Source organism: Cydia amplana, chromosome 1, assembly GCF_948474715.1.
Source record: "Cydia amplana chromosome 1, ilCydAmpl1.1, whole genome shotgun sequence".
In the NCBI taxonomy this organism is placed as follows: Eukaryota; Metazoa; Arthropoda; class Insecta; order Lepidoptera; family Tortricidae; genus Cydia; species Cydia amplana.
In genome coordinates, this window is record NC_086069.1 from 18176626 (window position 1) to 18201112 (window position 24487).

At 36.3% G+C, this 24487-nt stretch overlaps 1 long non-coding RNA gene across 2 annotated transcripts in view; it reads left to right on the top strand.

Annotated features, from left to right (window-relative positions):
- Positions 1-24487, top strand: part of LOC134649539 (uncharacterized) — a 405305-nt gene that overhangs the window by 178786 nt on the left and 202032 nt on the right. For both annotated transcript variants that reach the window (XR_010096969.1, XR_010096968.1), the window contains exon 2: positions 4268-4540. This is a non-coding gene — a long non-coding RNA (uncharacterized LOC134649539). The remainder of the gene's footprint in view (positions 1-4267; positions 4541-24487) is intronic.

A 24487-nucleotide genomic window follows, 5' to 3' on the forward strand; every position in this document is an offset into this window, starting at 1 on the left:
ATTCTGTTTATCAATAAATCAATCAATCGAAATCTTTCAGGCAAAAATACCCATAGATAAAAACATAAATTAACAATGTCACATTAAAATTAAAACATGAAAATACATACTTATCAATATTTTCAAATTGAAATACAAGTTAATTACAAAAAATCAGGATATATATAAAATCTCAACAAAACAATAAAACTTAACGATGACATTAAATGAAATTAAAATTAAGTACCTACATTACATTAATAAATACAATTACAGTACAATACATTATTTATGCCGTACGGCACATGTTTTATGTATATTATGTATTATCACTTACGCTATATCTAATTGCTTTAATGTTTTTTTAACATTTATGATCTCATAAAATCTTATTTAACTGGACGAAAGCAAATAGTCAGGATCATCAAAATCGAAAACTGAAATATGACTGTATCTCGTCGAAACATAAATACGGAGTGCCTCCAGGCAGTGTACTAGACCCATTACTTTTTCTAATATATATTATAACACATGACATGATTATTACTGCAGGGAGTTTACATGACATTTAAGGGTAAGATTTATTACTATGAGTGATTATAATTAACTGATATAATTTCGTTTTTTCACTATCTCGGACACAAGCTTCAGTACATCATCTACCGTGAAGCCGGTAACTGGCTTGTCGTATACAGGCGCCAGCATTGAAGTCGTCGATCCTGCCGGTGATGTTACCAGATCGCACAGCCCGATCTATATCTACGTAGCGTATATACGTAGCATGGTCTGCTCAAGTCTGATGGCGCTGCGACTCAGTCGACGCTGCGCTGGGTTGAATTTGTTCTATGACCCACGCTGCAGCAGCGATATCCTGGCCAGTTTTGTGACAGCGTTTTGGCATTGAAGAAAGACGGCGGATCGTCGCGCCCCTTCCTTTTATCATTCCGTTCTTTTTGCCTCTTGGTATTCTCATCATTTTCCGTGGTGTCGGAAAAACAAAAGAGGCAATAAGTTAATTAAGTTATATGAAATGACAAAATAAAATTTTTCTAAATATCGATAGCTATTCTCGTATTCAATACATTATTTAAGTTATAGTGAATCTATATAGGTACAGCTCGCTCCATCGCGAGTCCTATGTCACCAATTACTTGGAGCATAACGCGACTCCGATGAGACACACATGGTCTCCTAACAGTTTTGGAACAATTGAAACATACATACGAGTAGCTCCACCAGACAGACATGGCCTAATACAATTCTGTAACACACATATTCAGAATATTCATTTAATCATGAATTTTAAAAAGTTTACATGTTAAAAGTGTAATAATAAAGTCGAAGTCAATTGAATTACAACTTATAAAAAACGCCGCTCAGCGCGGGAACGCCGCTGGTATTTTGGGGACATTTGTGCCGGGTACTTACCGGATTAGGATATAGGTTTATGGCTTATTATTATGTATTTTGTAATTACCAATTTCCTTTATAATTTGACGATGCGTGTTGCGGATGACATATGTGACAAAATGCATTTTAATTTGACGAAGCCTGAGGTGGATGAGCTTTCTGTATGATTTGCTTTGTTATGAATTTCATTTCGCTTCGCAATAAATTCTTTTTTCTTATAAAAATAATAGTAAATGTAAGTAAAATAAAATAAAACAATAATTCACATAATTAAATTATAGTTCCGCTGATGCACACATGGCCCAACACAATACTTATTAATTATTATATTTGGCTTCGTAAAACAAAAGAGGGAATAAGCATGTAATTTAAACAATTATTTATGGATAGCCACAACTTCCAAGCCCAATTGATTGAAAATATAAATATGTAAATTTGGGTTAATCATCTTTTTCTTGTCACACGTTACTAAGGTTATTAAGAATCATCACATGAGAAAAATTATCTTTTATTGTCTTAAGTAAAACAATTGTCAATAAGTAACTAGAATTTCAACATTTCACGGCCAATTTAAATTATAATGATTTTACAAGTAAATTCCGATATGAGTGTTTATACATATTTTTGAATAAAAACATAAACTTATTCTTAATAAAAAAATTATTTGCTTTGCTTAGTCCTAGAATATATTTTATGCTATTCGTGCACTCTGTAAATAATGTATATAATGTTTGTTTGTATTTCTCTATGTAAGTGAATGTAATATTCTTTTGGAGAAATAAATTCTTAAACCATAAACTCAAAACCAGAATAGCCTTACTCGACAAATTTAATCGCTGAACAGCTCATGTCCACTGGAAGTGCGAAGAAACAAAACCGAAACAACGCAAATTAAAATTCGTGCAAAAAAGAAGCAGTCACATCACAACAAGACCGGGGCAGGTTATGATTATGACAAATATGTGAGCTGATGGCGTTAATGAAAATGAACCTTTCTGTAAAAAAGCGGCCAAGTGCGAGTCGGACTCGCCCATGAAGGGTTCCGTATTTAGGCGATTTATGACGTATAAAAAAAAACTACTTACTAGATCTCGTTCAAACCAATTTTCGGTGGAAGTTTACATGGTAATATACATCATATATTTTTTTTAGTTTTATCATTCTCTTATTTTAGAAGTTACAGGGGGGGGGACACACATTTTACCACTTTGGAAGTGTCTCTCGCGCAAACTATTCAGTTTAGAAAAAAATGATATTAGAAACCTCAATATCATTTTTGAAGACCTATCCATAGATACCCCACACGTATGGGTTTGATGAAAAAAAAAAAATTGAGTTTCAGTTCGAAGTATGGGGAACCCCAAAAATTTATTGTTTTTTTTCTATTTTTGTGTGAAAATCTTAATGCGGTTTACAGAATACATCTACTTACCAAGTTTCAACAGTATAGTTCTTATAGTTTCGGAGAAAAGTGGCTGTGACATACGGACGGACAGACAGACGGACAGACGGACAGACGGACAGACGGACAGACAGACAGACATGACGAATCTATAAGGGTTCCGTTTTTTGCCATTTGGCTACGGAACCCTAAAAATGATGCAAATTCCTGGAGTTTGTCGTGTATTCGTGTACGCAAACTGAAAGGTTTTGATCATGGGAAAAATATAATCTGTTATCTGAAATATCTAGTAAAGTATCCAGAATGTAATAAAATATTTAGAACATAATATACGAGTAGTTATTGTAAAACTTATAAAATTTCGCAACCACATTTTTTTCCAACTTGTGGTAGTAATAATAAACATCATGTCACACTGGTGTTCAAATAAAGATTGGATTTCAATCACGACTACAAGTATCACTGATGCGCGAAAAATCAATTGATATTTTTTTTATAATACAGGTGTTAAGTTAAAATATTGATTTATTTACCTTCTTCAGAGTCAGTGACGGAGTCGCGACTGATCTAGAGGGTTGCGATTCCGGTCAAGGCAATGCGAATCAACCGCAATTGCTACGAAAATCATACGTACAACTACAAGTGGTGGTCGCCCACGAGCGTAAACAGTATTGCTGCCCTAATTAAAATGATACCTTAAATGCCTAACAGGCAAATTCGAGTTTTAGTTGTTCGATCTGTTTCCAATATGATACTGATCTGTCAGTGTCAAAAGTGACATTTCTTCAACCAAAATCGTCACTTTTGAAACAATCTAATAACTAAAACTCTAATTGGCCTGTAAGTTCTTTCCAAAATTCGAAATAATATTCGAGTTGGTCAACAATTTTGTACAAAGTCCGCCAACATTACTCACGATTGGCGAAAAATTGGTACATTATTATGAAATTTTTCAACTTACTAGATAAATGGTTTAATTAACCGGATGGCGTTGTGACTGATCGCCTTGGATTTGCGAAATTTCAACGCAATTAGAAACACTTGCAAATCTCATACCAATTAGGCAAGCACCCAAATTTCGCGCCCTCGTAATTGTTTTTGAATGCGTACCGTAGTTTGCTGTTGTGGATGATTTATCTGCGAATTTAGCGACAAGTCGTAACATTACAGTTTGGTATTTTTTTAGCTCCAATTTTATTGCAATTATAAAAATACATACATATAATAATATGCATCTCACATCGTGGGCATCAATAATTACCAAAAGATGTTAGTAATAAGAATTATCTATGTTGACCTCATTTTATAAGAGCGTTTTCCAAAAAAAGTGTACATTTCATTCATGTCTCCAAAATATTGACTTCTTGGGCTCATTTTACTCAGAATCATTTGTACATTCACGCCTCATACATAAAAAAAGCGGCCAAGTGCGAGTCGGACTCGCCCATGAAGGGTTCCGTATTTAGGCGATTTAAGACGTATAAAAAAAAAACTACTTACTAGATCTCGTTCAAACCAATTTTCGGTGGAAGTTTACATGGTAATGTACATCATATATTTTTTTTAGTTTTATCATTCTCTTATTTTAGAAGTTACGGGGGGGGGACACACATTTTACCACTTTGGAAGTGTCTCTCGCGCAAACTATTCAGTTTAGAAAAAAATGATATTAGAAACCTCAATATCATTTTTGAAGACCAATCCATAGATACCCCACACGTATGGGTTTGATGAAAAAAATTTTTTTGAGTTTCAGTTCGAAGTATGGGGAACCCCAAAAATTTATTGTTTTTTTTCTATTTTTGTGTGAAAATCTTAATGCGGTTCACAGAATACATCTACTTACCAAGTTTCAACAGTATAGTTCTTATAGTTTCGGAGAAAAGTGGCTGTGACATACGGACGGACAGACAGACGGACAGACAGACGGACAGACAGACATGACGAATCTATAAGGGTTCCGTTTTTTGCCATTTGGCTACGGAACCCTAAAAATGTGTCCAAAAAATTCCTTTCCAGATCGTCACATTCTTGTATGAAATTATTTTTTATTTGTATGAACGTGACGCACTGGAAAAAATATTTTCATAAAAAATTTGGGACTCATTTTTTCATGTATGAGGCGTGAATGTACAAATGATTCTGAGTAAAATGAGCCCAAGAAGTCAATATTTTGAAGACATGAATGAAATGTACACTTTTTTTGGAAAACGCTCATAAATAGAGTACCTTCTTATCGGTTGGCATCTTAAACCTGCTAAATACTATAGTTTTAATATGGAGTACCTAACTAACATTGAATTAAAATGGCACAATCTAAAAAAGATAGTAAATGTCTGACTTCGTCTGCGACATCACCTTGCTTGCTGACAGTGAGCCAAAATACTATATTTTTCTTTCTTTCATTGTCAGTTAAGGAAAGAAAAAACTGTGAAAACATCGTTTGAATAATTTGTTCTTCAGAGACCGACATCGGACGCACGTTGCGCGCAAGTCTGCAGCCGTGACAGCTAATTAGAGCCTTCATTGTTAAACGAATCTGGCCGCAGTTTTCCATTCTTAGCTTCAAATAAACCCCAGACGTTTCCGATTTAGAGTCTAAAATTCTTTAGCTAAGACACTCGCAGATTCATTAATTCCTTTCTTAAAAATTCGAGTGCTGGAAAAATACAATAATCCAGTGTGAATGGCGGCCATTGTATTGAGTCAGTGTCCAGGAAGGATGTTTTCGGGGTGTTCTTTTTATTGCCGTATTTGTGTTTTATGGGCGTCACAAAGGGAGCGGTTAGGGAATGTGACAGTCCTACACCCTTGTTGCGTCTGTATTTTTTTAATTACTAAAGACTTAGTTAGGTTAGGTATTTATATCCGAACCAAAAATCAGAATTAAAGCGAAAGGGATAATTGTGTCCGTCGGAGTAAAGCAATTTCTTGCAATTATATCAAGGGCGCATTTAGACTACTTCAATAAAAAAAAGTTCGGCTTTCGGTAAAACTATGTACCTATACAGGCACCATCTTCTTGTAATTCTTAAGGAAGAGCATTTACCTCGATTAAGTCATTCTGTCAATAATTAATATTACAGCATATAATAATTCAGTTCATTTTATTGTAAATTATAATATTAAATAATTACATAACGGTACTGACTTATCTCATCATCTACTTATACTTAACAAGTTTCACCTTGTCCTCGCACTTTTAAAACATTAAACCACGTTGCACCCGTCAAACCTGCGTATGCCCACAACCCAGATACTACAAAAACAATGTATGTTGGTAGGTACATAGTAAAAAGGATCCAATTAGTTCCAAAGTAAAACCCTATCTTAATAGCCGTTGTCCAGCCCAGCCAGGACAGATGCAAACGACTTTGAAATATGGATGATATTAGTAACCATCTAACGTGACGGAGGGTGGAAGAATTCAATGAAGAGGTTGTTTATTTGGTTTGTTGGGTCCTTTTGAAATTGAGTGAGTTTTCTGGTGACGACGCCTTATTTGTGACCAGTGTTTATTATTAAAACTGGTGACGTCATAGGGCCTGATATACTTTACTAAGAAAACATGGTCGACTTGCTTTTACTTAGTTAATTAATTTCGAAGTCGCAGAAACAAAAATCTATTTATGGCAAAAATAGACATTTATTTTAAATTATAGGTGAACCAGGATCTATTGAGGGTGCGCCATGTTGCGGAATTTCACTGGAACTAATTTTTTCATACTACACTGAATTGTCACCCTATACATTTTGGCCATTATTGAAGGGCTCTAGCGCCTTAAGGCGAGGTATGCCCGGGGAAAATTTTCAGATTCTGTCAAATTACCCCATTTCACACACAAGCACACTTCACGCACACTACCTCACTTTACTGGGACAGGTCAGTGACCCAAGCTGTTTTTTTTAAGCTGCAGATGAGAGCAATTTGAGTTTAGTGTTAACCATTGGCCTTTTTAGAGGAACAGGAACTGTAAAAGCGTTCCATTGAAAGAAGAAAGAGAAACAATACATTTTATCTTGCTTTCCTTGTCTGTTAATGTCAAACGTGACGTACTTAAATGTAAATAATCTAAATCATTTTATTGTTGTTGAGATGCGCATTGCGCATACTAAATAAACCGAATAAATACAGAAGTCTTCAGATGTAGGTAATACGTTATTTAGGTACCAACTGTATTCTGTCCGGCTTTCGATAAGGCGCAAAATCAATTCAATGACAATTTCAATGAACTCATATGTGTATTCCGATGATGTTATTAGTATATAACTTACCTTAGCTTCAAATTGTATATAATTATTATTTAGTTATTAATACAGTCACCTGCAATAATATGTTACACAACGAAAGGCCTCAATAATATCTGACACGACCTTATTTGTAGAGCCATAAGAGCGTGTCACATATTCTTGCGGCCTTCAAAGAGATAGATATCTATATATATACCTTTGGATTCAATTGGCGCAAAGGACAGTTTGACGAAAATGAGTTATGTATACATTTTCTTTTTCAGTATTCTAACCGTTCTGCATAGTTAAAATTTCGATACCTCGAGAAAAGTTGCTTTTACGACCCAATTTTTACACTATGAGCTTGAAAAAACAGCTTAGTACAAGGGGCGTAAATGACCAGTTAGTTATAAATTATAAGTTCAAAGATAGTATCGTAAAGGTTATTACTAGTGATGTACCGACTATGGTTTTGGCCGACTAGCCGACTAGTCGGCTAGTCGGCCAAATTCATAATCGTTACTTCCCGATAAAGATTATATATGTATGGCAACTGTAGTAGATTTATTTATTCAAGTTCGGATGCATTATAAAAACATTTGTTTTTGTCCTTGCGTCGTCGCGCTTTCAATATCAACTGAAAGATGTTCTATGCTACTGCGACGATACACCTACATAATTACCTATACATGAATTTAATATGAACACAAGCTCATTTTGTAACCTAAATACGTATTTGAGTAAAATGGGCATGTAACATTTGATTAATATTGGCTTTTTATTTTATTTATGTCCTGCTTTCTGTAATTAATAATAGACCGACTAATCGGCCTTTTTTGCCGACTAGTCGCCGACTAATCGCCGACTACAAATGTGGCCGCATAGTCGGCTTTCCCGACTAGTCGGTACATCCCTAGTTATTACCACTAAATATTAATACTATTGTAAAGGACTTACAAGTCTTTTGTCGTCCTTTAAGCCCGTCATTTGTCATGATAATAAAATTTTCCATGTCGTATCGTCAAGATGGTCATAAAGGACATATTTTCCTATTGATATTATTTTACTTGCCCTTTACGACCCGCCCTAAAATGATTTAACCATAAGTATACGAGGTGAACCAGGTTGTAAAGGAATTTTCTAATATTTCTGTCGTTTACTACCACAAATCAGTTTCTTAACTCTAAATTTAAAACAAATAACATGGACGTAGCGGTGTATAATATCAAATAAGTCGTTTTCTGTGACCTTTATTACTATAATGTAATCTTTGCCCTTAAATTTGAAAGCATTTACGCTAAGAGTTTTTTCCGCAGTTATCTTTGATTATGGACGTAAAGGTCTATAATGCCAAATGAATGAATAGTTTTATGAGTCCTTTGTTACCAAAATATATACCAAAATGTTTGCCATTCAAATGTTTTTCCCCCAACTATTATTGTTTTACTCGCAGTGTAATCTCTTAGTCTTGCGACAACATACTAGCCTGTGCATAATACACTCTGAACCTTTCCGGCTCGCATTTCTTGTTGGTTAGGAGAACGAAACATGTGTATCACCGACTGCCCATTGCGTCGCTTTCCTGATTCTCATCGGATACGCAGCTTGACTGGCGTAGGGTTATGTTATGACTGTTTATTTTCCGTCTCTGAGCGGTGGAAGTTGTTGTTGTTTGTGCGTAATTTAATTATTTGTGTCATTGGTTGAGCTCGGCTACAATAACTAGTTGAAATAAAGAACAATGCTTCGTTTCAAACACACTCACAAAGTTTGGAACGTATCAGGACGAACTGATAATTAATACTTAATGACTAAAGACCGAATCGGTTTTAATTAATTCGTTTACTTAATTGTTTCACAATGAGTCCTGTTACATTTAAGGACCATAATACTGTACGAAGACATTGCTGTAGGACTGATGGGCGAGATAGAAAATTGTGAATAATTATTTCACGTTTTCTCCATAGAGTCTGGCTACTGAAATATTACACAAATGTTTGGCGGGAAATTAAAAAAATCTTGGGCTGGTCACACTTTTTGTAGTAGGAATTATAGATTTGATACTAGAAAACATTTTACATTTTCTGTGCACACGTAAGGTACCTAAGAATATAAATTAAATATACGTTGACGTGCACTCAAAATCAGGTCACATAATTTCTACACATATGTTAACACTTTCTCACCATATACCATTGTAACAAGTCGAAAAATAAAATGTAGTGTAAATAAGACCTAGCTCGATGATACCGTATTATTATTCCATCACCAAAAAATACATAAGTACTATGCCAAATTTGCTTAAATGCTAAGTATCATAATATTTATAGAGCCCCAACCTCCTAGTTTGTTTACATTTGCTTACGACTTGTAAACATTGCAGTTTTTCGTCATACAACGCTACACGTCGACTTCGCACATTGTCGTAATTATTTACGAGCTTAAATATTAGTTTGCGGACCTCACTCAGTATAGACATTATTAATATTATTTAAAATAAACCCATTATAAACCCCAAACAATTTGAATGAATGACATAAATTGACAACTGACTTTTAGTTTTTTTTTCTATCATAGGCAATTGGTGATACAACAATGAAATATCTCTCAACAAAGCTATCTCTCTTTTGGCTAGCCAGACTCTAGTAAATGTATGGAAAAAGTTTTTATTAATAATAATAATAATAAATTCATTTATTTCAGATAAGTGATCCATAATTACACAATAATCAAATTAATTAACAAAATTAGAATAAAAACAATATAAATAGGTACATTAAAATTAAAATCAATAACAATAAGTAAAAAATATAATATTAAAAATTAAAACTAATAATACATAAAAACAGTCAGATAGACGCCCTGTGCAGCTTATCCCAGTGAAGCTGGAAAGGACCGTCTAGGTGCTCTGCCACCGTCTGAAGGAGGCTATTCGGGCTGCCGCGCAGGCGCCTCACCAAGGACGCAACGCGCTTGCGCATTATGGCATGGAAGCCATCCGTACGTCTCTCGCAAAACATTCCCGATGCACTGCAATGGCGCGGCAGCCCCAACAGCATCCTAAAGCTATTATTATATTGGACGCGTAGGGCGCTGAGAGCCCGTTTAGTGTAGTTGATCCATAGGCTGCAGTTAATTTGTGGCTTAGTAGTTTTTAGTACATTACCGTAACTTGACCCCCTAGGAAACTATTGATACTGGATAGGAATGGAATCGATTGGAATCCAAAAATAGCATGTGAAAAATAAAAGTTTTCATTGTCATACAAATTGTCTGGGAAAAGTTTTCCTCGCTTTTTGGGATTTTTCTAGCCGGATTTTTTCTCTGATTGCGTACAAGCTTTTGATTCTCAATAGGAATGGGATCGATTGGCATAAAAAAAAGGTTTGTCAAAAATTTCCTTTTTCTCGCACCCTGTATGTTTTTTCCAAAATCTGTAAAAGCCAATCTTCATTAATTTGAAATCAAAGGAAAGTCTTCTAAGACCGTTTTCTCGTAGCAGCACGGGATCTGGTAGCTGCCCTCACTGACCTCAAAAGAAAATCCACCCTGTATAAGGCGGCTAGCATTAAGCACTGGGATATTTAGTTTACTGTCTTCATTAACGTGACTACCGTGACTGGTAACTAATACACCCCGAATTTGGAATAAAATAGTCTGAGAATGTCACTTACGACCCCCTACTAAACAAGATACATTAAATTACCAAAAAAATGTATGGGTGTAAAAGACATTCATAGTGATTTTGACCAATTGTAAAGGACATTGAGTAACTTCTTTCATATTTAATTCATACAATGACTGCTAATTCAGGGTAAAGTTACTAAAATTTTGAGTACTTTTCTAATACACATTAAAAATGTAGCTTCATAAACAACAAAAATATTATATAAATATCAACATTTAAAAAAAATCGCTGTTTTTCGCGTCTTATGAAAACTAAAATTTTGCCCTTTACGCCAACTGAACCCAAAGGTATCGATACTATTCCAGGTGACTGTACCTAGCTAATAAGAAAAAATTGCATGCTTCTACAAGTGAACTGTACGTATCCAGAATTACTGTCCACCTATGCATTACTACATTTTTGCAAATAAACATTTCTTTATCTTTATCAATAAATAAAGTCCTGGCAGGGTGGAAATTGGCGGGTGGAAAATAGGTACTATTATCAAAATTTTAATGTAGGTAAATTGTATTTTATACATGTAGAAATGTAACCTACCTACTTACTTACTGTATGTATTAGGATTGCAGATAAATTTGATATACATAGAATGTTGCACTAAGCGGGGACTGATTTAGCTACGGTGTAAGCAGTACGGTAGGTACCGCTTTTTACACGACTGCCGAAACAAAAAGAGTGTATTGTTTTCAGCGTTCATGTTTGTATGTATTTATTACTAAAGTAAAAAGTAAACTAATCTGAAAAAAAATCTTAAAATTACGCAAACATTGTATATGCATTTACATATATAGATTATCTTATACCTTTAAATTATATTTGGGTGCTTTAGGATAATTATTCTAATTTGTTTTCAAATACTTAAGGTATATGGACAGAGGGTATGTCCTTGAACTACGTCCAAAAGAGAGGTATGGGTACTGTGAATATCATCACCTACTGGTAGGGCACAGCACAGCGGATGTCATTCCAGATCTAGAGCAGAGCTCAACCTTACAGTAAACCGCAGCTCAATAACACTAGACCCTACCCCACTCATAGTGTTATGTTCCTGCCGGTGAGTAAGGAGGGTACGGAGTGATAGGCTCGGCAACGCGCATGTAACAACTCTGGGAGTTGCAGGCGTCCATAGGCTGCGGAGACTGCTTACCATCAGACGTATGCTTGTTTGTCATCGACGTGGTATAAAAATTAAATATGCTCATGTCATTGAACTTGAACTTTGTTTATTTGGTACCTAGTAAATTTGTATAATACTGTTTATATGTATCCAAACAACCACAAACACAAACCAGCCTGTAAGCCTCGTAGGCAAGTATATCTCGGTCTCAAAAGCCGCAAAAACTCGCTAGGACTGAGGCTAGACCATAGCCGCTTATTTTTTCTTGATTTCATGAAGGTTTGCAGAACAGCATGTAACCGCAGCAAAATAGGCCGCAAAAATGTCGTCATATAAAGCTGGAGTACCACGTTCGGGTCGGCTATCGGGTCGTCCGGCCTGGGAACGAAATCATAAAATACCCGATAGGTTATCGGCACTGAATGTTAATAGGTAATATTTGAAGAACAAAAGTTCTCTAACATAAATACAAAATCACAAAATTGTCATCTGTCATCACAGTTCATTGACGTACAGAAGTCACGTAGGAACGTTTTTAAAATGACGCTATATTAATACCAGCATAATGAAAATTAATTCCAATCAGTAAAAATGAGTCTTCAAACTTTTTTCATTTTAAGCGGGATTTCAAGGAGCAAATTACTTAAATGATATTGTAATCGTATTGTTTTAAGATAGTTTACTGCGTTTTTCAACCATTATGCCCCGTAAATAACAGCAAATCTAATTTAAAATGAAACTCGAGCTCTACGTGATGATAATTATTTACCCTATTTCTTTTAATACAAACTGTCTACTGGTATACTTTTTCGTATACGTACATGATTTATTTGTCAAGAGTAAGCTGTCATGGAGCTCCAAAGCGCGATGCGTCCGCCTTCGTCCGAGGCCAGCGGCCATCTGAATCAAAGAAGTTGCGTGCACGGGACCGCTGATATCATGTCTTTGAATATATTTATTTAATGTTCAATTTAAAAAAAAAGGAATCACTGAGTTCCATCAAGAATAAGATTGCGCGTTATTAGAAGCAAATTTCATATCTTTATCTTTTGTGCCAAAATTGTTACGAATATTTCAAGTCCGTTTTAGACCTATGTTCGTGATTGTTTTCTATCGAGCGAAAGTCAAAAACTTAGGATTCGAATCGTTGAGTTCCATAGAAAAAGGCCTCAAGATTGCTTATACCATTCATGGCAGCCGTACGGTGATCCAAAAAAGCGCTACGAATATTTTAAAACTCCGTTTTCTGAACTCACTTCACCTTAAAAAACAAAAATATCAAAAAAAGCAAAACGGTCCAACAAATTGACAATATTAATCTGTGTTGAAAAAATCATTGCTCTAGCTTCAAAACCCACGGAGGAAACAGTCGAGTACGTTTGTATGGAGAAATGACCACTCCTGTTGGCTCTTAAGCAGGGACATGTCTTAAGATATTATCTCATTCACAATACTTGGAAACGTCAGGATTGGTTACCAAATAAATAAATGACCGACGCAACACCACAATTGGCAGCGTTGAATCGTTTTCACTTTCAAATATACAAAATGTCACTAGGAGTGCAGAAACCGCAAGAGTCAATAAAAGTGATTCGCGCGCAAACGAGGGTTTCAGTCGACGCGGTCGGACGTGACGCAGCGCTTGACAAAGGTCACTTTATTGCTGACCTCTGTCTGCGCTCCTAATCACTGCCGATACTTTGCCTTCGCTTATCAAGCAGTTTTATTTGCTTTTTCCACAAGTTCGCAATTAGTCAGGAGACACTGACAACAAATTCTATTTGAACATAATCCAAATTCAATATGCTGGTATAACACGACCTACACCTTTCCAATTCAATTATTTTATTTTATTATCTTATTTCAAAGAAGGCAGAATTTTTTTTAGGCCTAGTTGTTAGTCTAGTAGGTTCTAACACTTCTAACCTAACGCTGGGTTGGGCACCTAACACTTCTAAGGTCACATTCTTAGAACGTCTGTAGCAGCACAGTATGAGAACAGTAGTGAATCTAAGGCCGCTCGGCAAGTTATTTACCTACTCTTGCGTTGGCGCTTAGGGTTGTCACTTTTATTTTTAGTTAAATATTATTTGCGTATTATGAGTAGCACTAGGTTTCTATTTATATAATATAATGAAATGTTCTACCAATTCATAAATGAGGTATAAATTAAGGCCGGTAAGAGCAGGTAAATGCGAGCGTACTTGAATGCGCGCGATCACAGTCGCGGTACGGCCCACACTGCCGCCACCGTATTCCCCCGTATATTATGCGAATGTGTGCGTGGCAGCGCGTGCGTACACGGCGCCCGGCGCGCACGCACACATTCAAGCCGGCAGCGGCACATTTCTATGAAGATTCACTACAGTTCTTGTACTGTGGTAGCAGTTATCACACTAATGTGGATTTGCACGCCGCTACGGTGTCTGAGCGGGACATCGATATAGACGTGCACAGTGCTGTCCCACTCACACACCGAAGCGGCGTGCAAATCCGCATGACGTGAAGACCGGCCGCTAATGCTCGCTTAAGCCCTTGCTACACGGTCGCCGACAAGCCTTCTAACCGTCTGTCCTTGGTCTGACCTTGGTCAGTTTTGGTCAAATTTTGTTGGAAACAACTGTCTACACGGCCCGTCCAGACCAAGGCCACGCGGTCTGAGGGGCTTGTCGGCGACCGTGTAGCAAGGGCTTTACAGCTACACGGCTAGTAAGTGCGAGGAATGCCGACCCAGTTACATCATTGTTTGTAAATGAAAACACTTCTTTTTACTCCAACCTTTTCTAATCCCTCAACCACTGAGAGCGCATGGGATCAACGCTTAATGCGTATACACCGGACAGTTCGTGTCGCTGAATATTGAGTAACAATTTGATGCAGATACAAACTCACATTATAAAAGAGAACTGATAGAAATGGATCCTTGTTAAAACCTTTGTTCCCGCGGATTTGCACGGTCGTCTAGAAAGCTTTCATCTCGCAAACACTGCTTCAATATTTAATAATCCTTCAGTAACGAGCTGGGCTCAGAAAAGTTTAAATGGCCAGACGTCTACCGACACGAGAATAATTTCCGGTAACATGGTATAATGTACTCCGTTTTAAAAGTTTATACGCATGTGTGCCTGATTCAAATAGATTAGATGTATTAAAGGAATTCCATCTAATTGAGAAGCTTACATCCCCTTTGGGTTGACGAGAGATTATAATAACTGCCCGCTTGGACCTCTTGTTTATCTTTTGACTAATGGAGCGATGTTTACAGCATATACGATCTTAATTAATAAAGGGAGATGAACAAATATCACGTATTTTAAAATATAATTAATCCCTTTATCTACGCTTCGATTTTCACAAGAGCCTACTACTTGCTTGCCTACAAGGTAAAAAAAATACAAATGATCCCTAAAAGCCCTTTAAGGCCATAACCGGTTTTGTTTAAAAATAAATAAAACGTAACTGCGAATATTTAAATCGCCGCACTTTTGGACAATCATTCCTAAAATGCACTTATTATTGCATAGAACAAATATCAGTCACTGCGTTAGAATTTAAAAACAGAGAAACAAACAGCTAAGCCCAATCGGCGTGGTTATCAGCACCCAACACCGAGCCAGGGGCGGTTAATTGTGAAAAGAAATCTTTGCTCTTTGTCAGCCCGTGAGGGGAGCCGCTATTGATTTCTTTTGTTTTATGCTGATTGAGACACCTTCGCGGATCGCGACCCACCCCAGGTTTAGAACGCCTGACAAAACACTTATTTTAAAAGGGATAGAAAAAAGCGTGCGTTTTATTATCTTACTTACTTTTGATTGCGAAGTACTCGAGTGAATAACACACCAACCCGACGCCTATTAAACAATTTTCTTAAACAATAAGCCCTCTCTGCGTTGCAATAAATCTGTATAAAATATGCCTTCTATATTGTAACTCTTAAAACCTACAAACTACGTATACACAAAATCATCAATCTTCATCACATTGAAGCATTTGATAGTGACGGAACACCTTAACGCCTACCACACCTAGCGGTTTCATGCAAACCAAACTTAAATGCATTGGAATAAGACGTATTATTTATTGTCGTTAAGAGACATTGCAAAGTATAAGCCAATCAACATTAGTCCCTTTGACGATCACTTGTAGGCTCATTTCTCTCGTGATTGACTGCGATTTCGAAAAAAAAATTAGATTACTCCCTCAAGCTGATAGCATCGACGAATTTTTTCGAGGACTTTGCTAATGGGGGTCTGTTTTATCTCGAGCCCGTTAATGTCTTTATGCGGGCGACAATAATAAGATTTTGACACTCGTGAAATAAAGATCGATTAGAGTCAAACTCTGTAAAGCTTAATAATGAGATTAGACTGTAAAAGCTGGTGGGAAACGCTCTTTTAAGATAATACATAGGGACGTACCTAGACATGACTAATGATCTATCCTAAAAACGCATTAATATTATTGTAATTATGTTAAAAAGAAGCTTGTTAATAAAGGATATTAATACGTTTAGCTACATCGATACCTGCTCATCCCCCATACATACCTATTATATTCTATAAGAAACACCCCACTTTATACTAGAATTGAATTATCATTTATTCACAAGAACATATGAGATGTTACAATAAAGATACTGAACCTTAATACGAACCTTGTACATTCGGCCGTTAGGCTAGTAATAGAATGAAGATTTTTTGTATTTTACAGTAACTCCTGCCAACTTCTTTCATCTATCATAAATCAATTTTTCTATTCCGTCTCAAGGTGTCCTCCAAGTGGAAGAGACCCTCAAGGTGCTCCAAGACCCGAGGGTGTGACGTCAGCAACGTTAATTGCGCACCACTTCGTTAACGGCCGACTTGATGGCATTTTTAATGAACACCCGATTTAATGTAGTGGGCGAAATCGAAAATCGAAGTGGTGTGTGGACACCCCTGGCTCGCAATTCAAAATTTTATTTACTTAGGATTGGTTTTCGATTACGTATCAGAGTGTGTTTGAAGAAGCAAGAATGCCATTGTCTAGATGTTTTAAGTCATTTTGTATGTGATCACAATACTGGTATGGATAGAAGTTTGAATAACTCGACCTATTAGTTAAAGTAGGTATAGGTACCGACCTATACCAGTTACCAATCACACCAAAACAAAATGCTGCCAAATGATATATTTCAGCCATAGCATAATTGTTTGAAGTAAATACTAAGATAATGAGAGATAAACTATAACAAAAAAAAAACAAAATAATATAAAATTATCAAGCGAACAATGAAACAGTATAGATAATTACATTTGCATAGACCCATCAAGCTACGTAAATGAAGCGACCTTTTATTTTCCTACAGTCCTAAACAAATATGCTAAAACAAGAGTTGGTAGAAATGGCTCGATGCCCACTCCAGTGTAAGAGGGATTTCGAAATAAAAAATTGGAAAGATTGACAGGTGCGTCTTAATAAGCACGGCGACATCTGGACACGGACGAAATGAGAAAAGGTAAATTGACTTTATGAATTGAAGTCGTTGAGGAATTTATTTTTCTTTATCAATATTACGGGAGTACCTACAGAAGTAAGGAGTGACTCGTAATTGAAGATGTCTGTATTTTCCTTACGATTAACGTAAGGTTTATTTGCATGAATAACTTCTAATTATGCTAGGACGGTTTATTGACACTTAAATTAAAAATACTTGTACCAATAAAAATAAAATGCTTCATCATTATCTAATTTTATATTTTTGTTTTGTTATACCTCTTGTCGTATTTTCGATACAAAGTAGATTTTTTTTTATTGTTCGTGCAATATTTTTTTATTTACATTATCGCAATTATACATACCTACCTAAAGCTAAACTTTGCACATAATCCCCCAGTAGCAGACAATAGACCGTCCATCTCTAGCCCAGCTCATTTCGCTAGCCTAAGCAAACCGCTCGCTCGGCTCTGTTGGTTTTTACCCAATTCTATTTCTTCACATCTGATTATATTATTCCATACTTTGTGTAAACACTGGCTGCCCCAACCCTTCTACGTTCTACACTATTACGGCTCTGAAACGTGTTAGGCTTGGTTATGAGGAAACGGCTTCAATGGATACGGCTTCAGTAGGTACATATGGGGCTACTTTTCCGCACTAGTGCGTAAAATAGCACTCTTCGTGCGTATGTCGAAACTTTAAAGTGCCATATGTAAAACGTTGTTCGATACACGTGCGAATAGGTAATTCGCAACTCGTGTCGATTTAAAACACTCCCTTCGGTCGTGTTTTAATTTATCGCCCCTCGTTTCGAATTCCCTCTTTTTCGCACTTGTATCGAAAATAACTATTTTATTGAAGTCAAAACTTCTTTAGCGGCGCTGTGCACTTTTTGTGATGGGGAAAAAATGATAAACTCGCGAGAGGTAAGATTCGTCAGACGTAAGACGTAAGTCGGACACGTGACCTGATCGAAAAACTGTTACAATGCCATTGAGTTTTTCTTTATTGATTTAAATGTCATCTAGTGAGTTTCCCTGTAACTGGCAATAATATAACTCGAGTACTAACAGTGATGTACTTAGGGGTTTCAAGTAATGCGACGAAATAACGCTAGATGGCGTTAACCTCAATTATACATCACTATGTATAATTGAGGTGAGGCAGCACTCTGCACATATTTTGCACTAGTCATTGAGTTTTCACTTCTGCCGGCACTCCCGGAGTGTTTTTTAATACATTCGTTTCGGTTCAAGACAAACTTGTAACCTACATACATATTTGTACAAACAATGTATCTGAATTTTTTTTATTTGTTTAAAAATCATAATATCCTTCGTCAGAACAATATACTAATTTATTTTTTTATTGAAACTACCTCAAATGGCTAACACCCAATACCACTACCATCACATTTTGCAGTTGTTAAGCTTTTTGAACTACATTTCACCATGGATAAGCTCAATTGAAATTGAAGAAGCGATCTCCTTGCAATTCTAACATTTTATAAATATTTTTGCGGAGCTCAAACCGCTGTAAAAGGTTTTTGTATACGTTGCTTTTTGGCTCCTTTTGGCTGTTAATCCAATATTGACCGGCTGCTAGCTATTGACTTATGTTTGTGTTACTCATAATAATTCCGACTTCCGCTTTGCCTTTTATTATTCAAAATACCAATTTGCTTTTCTTTGGCGAAAGAGCCATTAACTTTATTAGGTATTCGGCCAACGAGGATAAAATAAGTGTTGATTTAGGTGTAACAAGAAAATAAATAATGTTTGAAATAGCAGGACTAGGAAAAACGTAAAATCAAACATATATTCTCATATATTGGTATAGGTCACAGTATAGGTATAGGCTTTCATATAAGAATTTCAAGCATAAATGTAAAAAAGTCACTAGTATATGCTAGTTCATGTACGGAAGTATGAAATATAATTATATTATTTATGGTGACGTTTAGAATATGGTCGTGATAAACATTTTTTTGTGTAAAGACGTCGAAAATTAAATTATAATTATCTTCTTTATGGGTACTTGGGTAAATATCCCTCCGCATTATAAATTACTCTTATAAACGCCGTAATTCAACGACACCTACTGTAAATACTGTAATCAGGAAAAATCTTTTCCTACCCTGTTTGTGTGTAACAGAGCATACACGTATTCATTAAATCATCAGATTGTCCCTTAACAACAGTGCGGCGTGCAAAGGAACAGTTTCCGCCTAGCACAAAGTCCACTGCGGTATCTAAATGTTAATCTTTGGTCACTCGCGCAAAAATTATGTTTTTCGGACTCGGCCAAACTTATTCGGGTGGAAACGTGCGAGCTTCATTTAATTTAGCCCACATTTATCGTATTCATTTTGTATTTTACCAAGCTGATATAGCGTGGGCGAAGCATATTGCTCGTAGAAACAAATATTTAGGAAACCGGATGACGCAGCAAGAGAAGACATTAGGTACTCCACGAGGTGGACTGACGACCTGGATAAAATTACAGGGAACCGGTATAATAAGGGCAGCGTAAGGGCATGTATGACTATTACTGAATAAATGATATGATATGATATGAACTAGTTTTTGTAGTTTGTAGTAGTTTTGTGGTAGTTTTTGAACGATTAGTAAACTACTTTTAACACACACTATACTATAGTTTTCACCGAGGCGTTTCGGAAAACTAATTTTAACTAGGGAAAACGGGTTTTCACTAAAACGTGTTTTTACGGTAACATAATTAATATATAAAAAATCGAATGAGTAAATAAACCCAGAATGGAATGATAATTATATTCCTATTATAGGTATCATTTGAAAGCCCCACTTTCCGGAATGACCTTAATGTCTCTGAAAAATCTCATTACCACCATCCTAATGCAGGGAACGCTTTCAAAGGCTTCGTTTTATTTCGCGTCAATTCTTACAAAGCAAAATGACTTCAATTTGAATATGTAATGGTGGCTTAAGATAATCGTCCCTGGCTTATACTAATAACGGCTCTTACTTTAAAACGAGACGACTCAAAAGAATCGAACAATCGTTCGATTTGAATCGGGGTGGGATAATTTATTCGAGTGTGGACCGCCATTTTGCGGCGGGGCGTTCAGCTATCGCGCGCCGCCGGAAGACGCTGCAAGACATTGATGCTGATTCTTTTTATATTATGCTCCCCTGGTCTAAAAGACGCTAATACAAAGCGGCCATATAAATAAGCCTCCTTTGTAAGGATTTCAAGGCAGGATGAGCGACCCCCGAAGACGGAAAACAATCTAAATTACATTTTCACGCAACTTCAAATGTCTTATTAATTACGTTCGACTCTTCAATGCAATAAATTTTCTTTTAACGCTTCCTCCTTGGAATCGGCTTAATACACAACGCTGGGTTTGCATACTGATCGCTCTATTGTACACTCTGATTCTTCAGTCAGTACATTTTATGATGGTGTTACTCTTCACTTATTGTTTAGTATTTTTATACATACTTTACATGTTTATTGATTTAAACCTTGTTGTTAAATGGTTAGCCTTTTCACTGCAAAGGTTCTCGTAGGTATGTGGATAAATAACAGTAAATATAGAATAATTACTATTTTTTACCGAAAGCAAATTTTATTTACAGAATATCTGAACTAAAGCAGGATTCTAAGCGCCGTTATCCAAGTAACATTTACAATGCAAAATAATTTCCACGACCCTTTAGATCTATAAATAACCAAAATCCTCACTATTTATTCTGATGGCATCAACACTTTCACTTTCAAGAAAATACCTGTCCATGATTTAAGGAGGCCTTTAGATGTGCCTTCGCCACCTCGAGAATGACCCCATCCTTCAAGCTGTAGATAATATGGGGGATAGTGTCGCTTATTCCCTGGGGATTTGTCAAACAAATACGTCGGATGTATCGAAAAAATCGTCATCTCGATGGTCGTTAGGGCTATTTATGGGCGATTGGGCGAAGGTTTTTTATTAATAAAATGTATATTATGCGCGCAAGTGCGTTTTATAGCGTCCTCCGCGAATATTATCGTCCGTCTTCGGACATGTCTAATAATATCCATTTACGAATGGGCACATGGAAGTTTTCTTTTCTATTCAACCAGATTACCTATTTAAAGCCTACACATCATTTTACTACATATAGTAATATTGAATTGTTGTTTTCGTCTTCAGTCGGCAGGTAAACACGAATGCATGTTTACCGCACTAGAGCTGTTATGCAAAGATATCGGAAACTTTGTGACGGAAAACAAAACTCACATCACGTAAATACGACTCGTAAGTGTTGTTGCCGAGACGTGTTTGACTTCTAGACATGTTTGTCTTTGTAAAATTTGTCAGACTAATAGAGATTTGTGACGGTATCCCAGGTAGCAAATTGACGTCAGCGACGCACAGGCGACGTCATTTATAGGTCATAATAAGGTCGGTCATTTATTCGTCGAGAATAGACGTTTTACTGACGTCCATTTGGGGTCACTATCAGGACGTACCTTTTTGTCACAAAATTGACGTTTTAATGACGTCTATTTAGGGCCACTATCAGGACGTACTATTTTAGTCACAAAGTTGACGTTTCACTGACGTCTATTAGGGGTCACTATCAGGACGTACCTTTTTGGTCACAAACAAGACGTTTCAGTGACGTCTATTTGGGGTCACTATCAGGACGTACCTTTTTGTTCACAAATACGACGTATCACTGACGTCTATTTGGGGTCACTATCAGGACGTACTATTTTAGTCACAAAGTTGACGTTTCACTTACGTGTATTTGGGTTCACTATCAGGACGTACCTTTTTGGTCACAAATACGACGTTTCACTGACGTCTATTTGGGGTCACTATCAGGACGTACCATTTTAGTCTAAAGTTGACGTTTCACTGACGTCTATTTGGGGTCACTGTCAGGATGTACATTTTTGGTCACAAACATGACGTTTCAGTGACGTCTATTTGGAGTCACTATCAGGACGTACCTTTCACATAATTCATTTATAGATTATGGTTATTTTTGTTGGCAATTAACTCTAAAATATTTGTAAAATTATTTGGAATAACATGTTTGTAATATTTTGCATTAAAATTCACAATTTAGCAAATGTAAAATTTTGTTGTTATAGAAAATTTATTACCAAATAAGTCAAGAGATGGCGCTTTGTTCCCAACGCGTCTGTTCTACAACGCGGTGTTAAGATTTTTCCGGGCTTATATATAAGGTTCGAGGAACCATAGGTCGTCAATTCAAAAGCATTAGTGAGTGTTGTACAGTGTACAGTAGTGTAAATAGTAAATGAAGTGGTAGTTTTATACAGTGTTATTTTTGAACCTCGTACATGGTCCTTCGAACCGGATAGTTGGCTATTCGGTCCTAGGATTCGACAGCAGAGCGCGTTACTCCAATTTCTTGGCTGCCCTAATACGTACGGCCCAGTAACGTCCCTATGAATCCAGTATATGACGTCACTCCAACGTCAGTGGCTGCCCTAATATGTACGGCCCAGTAACGTCCCTATGAAGTCAGTATATGACGTCAGTATTACGTCTGTAAACTGACGTCTTGAGGCTGTGACAAATTGACGTCATCTGCTGGGACCCCCCGACGTCAAGAAATGACGTCTCTTACGTCGAGCAGTACCGTAAACGGACGTCATAATGACGTATAAATGCTACCTGGGATGATAAGACAACTTCAATAATATCCGATTTTTTAGATTGTTTATATGTACCTACTACTTATACAACTACGCTCTCTTGCGTATATCTCACACAATACATACTTACTGTAAACAAATCAGATGATGCCTAACTTTGTTAATAAACCTTTAGGTAGGTATCAACGAAATTTTATATCACGAAACTTAAAGAAACAGATTTAAATAAGAAATTTTAAGTAAAGTAATTTAAACAAGTTGGGATTCAAATTATCTATTTAAAAATCTTTCGCTTCCTACTATCACTGTTGATAGCCGGGAATAAAATCATTAATTTCCAAACCGAATAACACATTAAAAGTAACAGCTTGTACCTACGAGAAGGGAATTTGAAAATTATACTACCTCTGCAATAAAATAAAACGATTATTATAAACCTGCAGGTTTCACGAGAAATGTTGAAAACGTACTTTGAATTTTCACATTGATTACAGCGGTAAGTTAAATGGTATTTATTAAATAGAGAGATAACCGAAAAGAGAAGAACGATACCTATCGATAAATACTAAATTTTTATATTCGAGTCCATATTTCCTTCAATATGAAACCAAATTATACTTATTGGTAACGACATCTCAAACTATCGTGAATATCCATAAATTATCCTTTCTCATAAATATGAAATTATAACAAATAAATAATTTCCTAACCACAATAATAACAGTAGGTAAAACGAGATCAAGTTCTATAAAATAACCGCAATCATAATAACACGTTTCACCTTTATAACAATTCCATAACCCCCTAATCCTACATTACGTTCATTCCGGTGTATCTCCCGCCATATTCTTATAAATTAATTACTTGTAATCTACTCATGAAACGAGTCTTAGAGAAATGAAGTTACAACGTCCCGTAATACCTTCGGAAGGGTTTCGCAGGTCCCGACTTAACGTGGAACAGCTCTGAATTAAGAATGAGGTACGGGTAATAAGCCGAATGTGTCATTCCGTAAATGGCTTTGTTTTAGTCATTTTGAGATTGACTTCCATTGGAATTGTGATCAGATATAAGTATTTCAAGCTTTTCATAACTTCGCAGTAGTGCCTACTAAAAAACTTTACTGTCCAAAACAAGCAAAGACAAACTTATCCCTTTAGTGGATCTCACGACAATCGACTTTTTACCAGAATCAGAATATAATTAGTATACTTTTATAGTTTGTATATTTATCTGTTAACAATGGTTCACAGTTATTTGTAGATAACTGATATGAACTTTTAACTTTTTTATTCAATGAAACCCAAAATGCATGAAAAGTTGAAAGAATGAACAGTTTATACTATGTCAGTTCAATAAACTCCTTTCAAAATACATAGTTAATCGATCTAAAGAAGAGTATGAAGCGCCCTGCTTCATAAGCTGTTTTCACACTACAATCCGCAGACACGTAGTAAAAGCGGTTTTAATTTCTCGCTGGCACGCGGCCCGGCGGGGGAGGTGTCCCCATGATCGCGTCTTATCC